We start from the raw sequence: 6996 nt of genomic DNA on the forward strand, positions 1-6996 counted from the left end.
TCGCTAAATGGGGGGACTGGCGCTGCGCCCGAGTGCATGTGGTTGTGTGGTATATGTACAATGGCCACAGCCTGGTTCTGGCCCGGTGGCGGCGGTGCGACTACCACGGAAGGTGGGGCGACCACTACGGCTTGATTCTGCCCTGCCCCGGCTTGGCCTGCTCCTGGCGCAGTATTGGACATGTTTCAGGCTCTGTGAATGTTGTCTGGTACTGGCTTGAGTGGCTCTGGTGCGCTTTTCCTCTTTGCCGTGACTATCTGACAGACTGCAGCTTGTGTGAATGGCAGAGGGGGGGTCAAATGCTGCCTGTCTCCTTTTCCCCCACGTTTGTAGCCCGGTAATGTACTGGGTGTTTATGCAGATGGGGTCCGGAACGCCCGTGTGGGCCCTTGGCGTTGCCAATGCTTCTTGTGGAGGACAGGGCTTACAATGTACAGTGCTTCCTGTTGGGTTTGCCAAGGTGTGTTGTATCCCCGGCCCTTGGTGTTGCCAATGCTTGTTGAGGACAAGGCTTATGACGTCTGTTTGGCCCGTTGGGCCTGCCAAGGCTTCGTGAGTGCAGCGGGTCTTGTTGCGGGCGTGCACAACCGGGCCTTCCTTTCCAGCCGCGGGGCCCTGCCGCTCTTCGTTTCACCTCTCACCCCTCCCCTCGGGTGAAGCGCATGGCGCCGACACACGCGGGACTCCTCACGGCAGCGAAAACCACGGAGGGAGCACGCTGGGCGAGGTAGGCCGCGTGAGGCTGCACGGGCGGGTGGAAATGGGAAAACAACTCACCTGCGAGATGTTGGAGGCCGGATGGGCGTGAGAGGTGCTCCCGGCGAGCCTCGCCAGCCGAAGGCGCTCCCGACGGGGAGACGCGTGGGCGGGTCTCAAGCCGGAGCCAGGCACTGGAGCTAATGCGGGTGGGCTCCGCTGATGTTACCACGCGCTGCGGCGTGTGCTCAGACCGGCCTCGTCGCCAGTGTAGAGGGCCAGGTCAGGGCCTAGCACGTGGCTGCGCAGGACACAATCACACGGACACTCTGGATACAGGTTAGCCGGAAAGACCCCGAGCGGTCTTCCGCCTTCTTTATTTATACCCCGGTGCGAGCCCGCCCCGGGGTATGCCTAGATGCATGTGTAGGTGGAAACATTGTTTGGGAGAGCCCGGATGGCTCTCTACACTACTGATCGCTATGACGGGAACAGACACCACATCTGTCAGGAAAGCCTCCCATATTCTGAAATGTGCTTTTCAAATTATCTTTATCAAACATCTAGGCGCAATTGGAGTGGAGAAGTGGAGAAGTGTGGCTCAATGCTTAGAGCGGCAGACCTTGATGCAGAACGCTGACCAGGGACCAGGGTTCGATTCCCGCCTCGGCGGGTTCGGGCTTAAATTCCTCTGACCGGATAATCTCGCCTCAGTGCCGATTCTAAGCATGGGTCCCACGCTGCAACTCTGGGCAATAGCTTGCTTAGTCTCCACAAAGGCCCCCTGATACACGAGGGATGCTTGGTTTCACCATGGGATGCCCAGGAGTGGACACCCCACAAGGAAAAGCCAGGAGGGGTTCCCTTGTGGTAGGAGTACAAGCGCCGGGATGCCTCCGGGTCACTGTTCGCGCTATACAAATACGCCACATTTACATTTACACAATTAGTCTGTCCGAATAGGAGGCTGCAGGCGGAAACTCTGACTAAACTAGCCGAAAATCATTGAAGATTGAGATTCAGAATTCAACACACAAACCTCTTCTGTGAAATAAACACATTTCCGAACTAAAGAATTCAAACATGTTCACACCTAAATGAAGTATAAAGAAACTATGTATTTCTTCCTCACCTAAAGGGAACAAATCAAATGTCACTAAAATAGTTTTTCTAACTGATGTTGGTTGTGCAAATGATTGCCGTTTTAAGTACATCAATTTTAAGTAAATCAATTTGAACAGTTACAGGACGATGCACTACCTCAAACTGAAAATAAGGCAGCAATTCAATTGAGCGTTTTATAGCCTTTAGCACTGAAGCCCACTTGAATTAGTTTTATACCAGTACTTAACTGTTGCCTTGGGTTACTTAGCTTTATGCATAAATTAAATAGGCTACTCATTCTCTGTTGTACTGTATGGCCAGCACAGTGTTAGCTGTACCATTCACAGACAATTGTACATAGCAACATAAATACGACATGATTGCTTCTCGAGTTATCAATCTTTCATATTAATGTTCTTAATTATTTTGTAGACGACGTACTTGATAAAAGTGGCACGGGACAGAGCACTTTGCCCCCCTCCCCCCCTTTGCTTGCCCTAAGCACTTGAGATAATTCATCTCTCCTTCTGTCAATAGGAGACAGTGGTCACGTGGTCCGATGGCCTGGACTATGGTCCACTCCCTCGGGTGGTCAGTCCCTTGATCATCTCTCTGTGTGATTCGACATCATAGTAAAAAGTGCAACTTTGTGTATACTGTTTTGTTGTCTTTTTCAGGAATTCCTTCGCTGGAATCCGGAGCATTTGCCACAGAAGAGTAAGCTGCTATTTGTGATTACCACTTTTTAGAAACAAGCAAATGATCTCACAATTTTCATAGGAAGTGAAAACCCTCATCTTTTTTTGCTTTATTTTTGCAGTAAACTTATCAGGAAAAGAAAATATATTACTTATTCAAAGTACTACTTCTTTCTAAGAATTGTATTTACTCAGGAACAATGGATCAATTGTACAATCCTATATTTCATAAGGTGTGTTTGAAATGCATTGTCGCGGCTTCCATCCTACTCATGCTGTGTAACTGGTTTTTGAGAGTGCTCCATTTCTTTTTACTTAAGGGACTGTCATGCTCTAATTCTTTCTCTGTGGTAGCTAAAGATGCAGGCCCTGCTGCTAATTTCTGTGTTGATTGCTCACAGACTCCTCTGGGTCCTGGATTCCACTTTACTCTTCATCTATAGCTCCAGAGTGGCCCACACATCATTCTTAAAGGTAGGGCGTTCATGTGATATGTCCTTCACGCTTGAGCTATCACCTCTTTGCGGAGACCTATTTACTCCACACAACACTGACACTTTGATCATGTCACCACAGCATTACTCCAAACGGGGGGGGGGGGGACGTCGGTAGTGAATGCACTTTATTCTTTGGAATGTGTCGTAAACCAGTAGTTTTGGTCCTGTGATGCACACATTATATTAATTGCTCTTAAATAATCACTATTCGGAAACTCCAATGAACGTGTTTTACATTCTTTATAGACAACATTTTAGCATTAAACTTCTGTGACCTTTCAAGTTCTTCACCCAATTCATTTCAATGTAAATTTCATATCAATCCAGAATCGAGGGCGTAGCTCAGGAAGACACAGGGGTGTGAATTTCAAATCAGCCAACTAATAAAGCAATGGGCCTCAAAGGCAGAGAGGTGAGATGACCAAGGTTCGTGGTGGACTGTTGAGGAACAGGGTTATTACTGATTTGCATTAGGTGTGACTCTGTCTAGGATGGCACAGTAGGTAAAAAAACGAGGGTTGGAAAGTTACGGGAGTGATTGCCAGTGTTTAGTCTATTTGAAAACATTCCTCCTATCACATTTTAGATGTTTCATTGCCAGCGGCATGCCAGCAAACATCAGACTGGCTAAGGTTTCCAAGCCTATTTCTATCAATGTTTGTGAATTCCAAGGTGTAATATTTTGGGAATTTTACTATAGGCTTCTCCTCAGATATTTTTACCTGGTGAGGCTAGATCCTCTCAAAGTCACGGACACAAAGCGGCCAAGCACTATCCGTCAAGCGGCCAAGCTCTATCCGTCGGTATCTCGTCGCGGTCTGCAGACCGCGACGAGGTACTGACGGATAGAGCGGGCCTCATACGCCGAGCAATTGCCGGGTGAGGTGAGGCTTACCCCACAAAAAGCTGGGGATGAGGAAGTAACTTTGGAACCCCACACATATGGGATATATGTCTGGTAGGGTGGTTAAAAACCACTGATTCATTTCCTTTGTTGAAATATATTATTATTTTTGTTCTCACGTATTTGCAGTAGCACACACTATTCATTAGGTCCTGAAGAAAGCCGGGTCATTAACCCTCTCGGCTGAAACATGTTGACCTCACTCCTAGCCAAATGATAGTAAAAATGTTCCCAATCTATCAGGCGGTTTTTATTATATGGCATTAGGACAATCCCCAATAAACATATTTTTTGCCCTTCTAGTCATTTTTATCACACTTGCACTTATCACTTGCACTGCACTCCACCAGTCCTTATATACCTTGGACAAACATAGAGGCTGAGTCATTCAGAGAGTATGAGGTCCAGTACTTTTGTACATTTAGCCTGTGTACTATCTTGGCTTTATGTGACCCTTCTCTCCTGGTTCTCCAGATGACGAAGTTCCGCCAAATGGGTGGGCGGATGGAAACCTTACTCTAGTCTGGGATTGGACAAGTTATGTACAACTGGTGAACTGTAAGTGCTGAAACATAGGTAACTTCTGTCACACTCTTCAGACCGTTGTTCTCCCTTCAGTCAGTTACATTTTTCATTTAAAACATATCCTTACAGTGACAAGAACCCAAAAGCTATTTTCACTGTAACAGGGTTAGCTGTCCCAAAGAAAAACATTGGGAGTTAATATAAAAATTAGATAATGTTATCTCTACCTAGGAACCAGTTAACATTTTCATTCTTGTTCTTTTTAAAATACTTATTAGAAATCCCATTCATTTGGTAAAGTTGAATTTGTACTAAACATTTTCCAAAATGTGCCTTTTGCCTGCTTAAAGCCTTTAGAAGCCCATGTGTATAAGTTTCAACTTTCACGTAGGAGTTGAATAGCTCCCTAATGAGCTAAGACAAAGGCCTTGGTTATGTGTAAATGTACTGTTTTCCTGAAAGGATGACCTGCTGGGCAATGCCCAGGAACTTAATTATCTTCACAGACGCTTACCCTGTCACATACAGATGTAGCAAGCACCTAGGCCTACCCCCTCTTTTATCCATCTAGCCACCCTACCACCAACTTCAGTGGGAGAAGAACTGCCCCCAGAACCGGTTTTGAGTGACCACAGAGGAGGGCTTGCTTATTTTACTGGCAACACATCTAGGGCAGGCACAGGAGTTCTTCACAGGTGAATAAGGATTTGCTATGTTGGAGTTAGGCGGAGAGGGTCGCTCTGGGGTTGCTTGCTGTAGGGCACCCTGTGGGAACTTTTTCCCTATTGGCTAGGGAAGGGCCAGGAGTTACCCCCACCCACAGGCTACACCAGGCATAAATATGGCACCCCTGGGCACCATCTTCAGAATAATACTGGCCTGTGGAAGACAGAAGAATGACTGTACCTCTTGTTGAAACCTGTGAAGAGATCCTTAACGGCTGGAACAACTCTTACTTGTACCCAGGACAAAAAAGTGGACTCCATCGCTCAGTGTCTGGCCTCCTAAACTTCAGGGTCAGAAAAGCTGGAAGAAGCCCACTTTCCTTAAAGAGCCCAGCTGACCAGTTTCAACTGGACATGCCCTAGACCCTGCTAGTGGCCTTTGTTTGAGTGAGTACTGAATCCCATGTGCTGTTCTGAGGTCCTGGAACAAATGGCTGGAGTCAGAGTGTACTCTTTCTGCCTAAACATAGAAACCTGGGATTTAGAAACGTTTAGCTTTTTGCCTGTAGAACTGTAGAAGCACTGGAACTATCCTGCCAGTCTATCCGCTGGGGTTGCATCACCAGTGGGCTTGACTTCACCACAGATCCCACTACATTCTTCTCGGCAGCAGCAAATCCAATCCATTTCAGCGGACCAGACACTGACCGGCATCAGAAGATGTTGAACCCTTTTTGGCTACTGCCTCCAACCTTAGACCTCAGAGGAAATCTGATTTTCAGAAAAAAGTTCAGGTCCGAAGGTAGAAACCTTTAACAGGCATGATGACGAGCAGCCTCTGATCAACGACTTGATGCAAACTCCAGACTTTTCTCGCTTTGAGATTTCCTGCCTCAGTTCTTCATCAATCTGACATCGACAAACCGATCTTCAGATTTATTTGCAGGCTTGTACAGATAAAGACTTTCCCTTCTCTGAAATTTTCGAAGTGTGAAGGGACTTTTTAATCAGGACAAATCTGATCGCAGTTGGCCAGTTGCCCAGCACTTTGGGCTTTTTGTCAAACTTTAAAAATTCATACCCTTGGTTAACCTCATTGGATGTTTGTTGTTTTGGTGTCATTTTGTTCACCTCATTGGGTGTTTGTTGTTTTGATGTCATTGTGTTCATTAAAATATTCTCTATTTTTACAAATAGGAGTGGGATTTTTATTGTGTTGTGGTCAACTTTTTACCAGTTTTAGTACTTCTAAATGCTTTATACACTTTCTTAAGTTAAGCCTCTCTGGTCTGTGCCATAGCTACCAAGGGTGAGCTCAGGTTTAAATTACTGAAACACTTACTGAACTTAGGCAGGATAGTGACATGATTACTTGTAGTGGACCATAATGCACCCCAACAATGAATCCATTTTCTCACAGTGTGTATAGTGCAAAGACATTAATTTTGTGTGAGATGGCTCTTACTGAAGCACGAAAGGCAGAGATGTGAGAGGTGGAGTATATTGCAATCAGAGGGCACACAAACTTAAAGCTAACGTGAAAATGAAAACAGCCCATGTCAGCCTGTTGCTCCACTACTTGCCACATACTACACTATATTGAGACTATATGGAGGCATAAGCTAACTAGAGCATCTCCCTCGCCATCACCCAACAGAGTACCTGCACAAACATAATGAGATGCTAGGTGCACTTCTCGTACACTCAGATAGCAGAAAAAGTGTAGGATGGAATGTTTGAACTAATCTCAGCCACTGGCATTACACTCCATTGAAATAATCTACAACCCCAGTCACTGTGAATGGCTTAATAGGCTTAAAAGGTTTTTTGGAGAAAAACTATAGTAGTAGTAGTACATACTTTATCCGATTTTGTCTTAAAGGCAAATTTTTCACAAAATAAATTCA

Source organism: Lissotriton vulgaris, chromosome 4_1, assembly GCF_964263255.1.
Source record: "Lissotriton vulgaris chromosome 4_1, aLisVul1.2, whole genome shotgun sequence".
Classification (NCBI taxonomy): Eukaryota; Metazoa; Chordata; class Amphibia; order Caudata; family Salamandridae; genus Lissotriton; species Lissotriton vulgaris.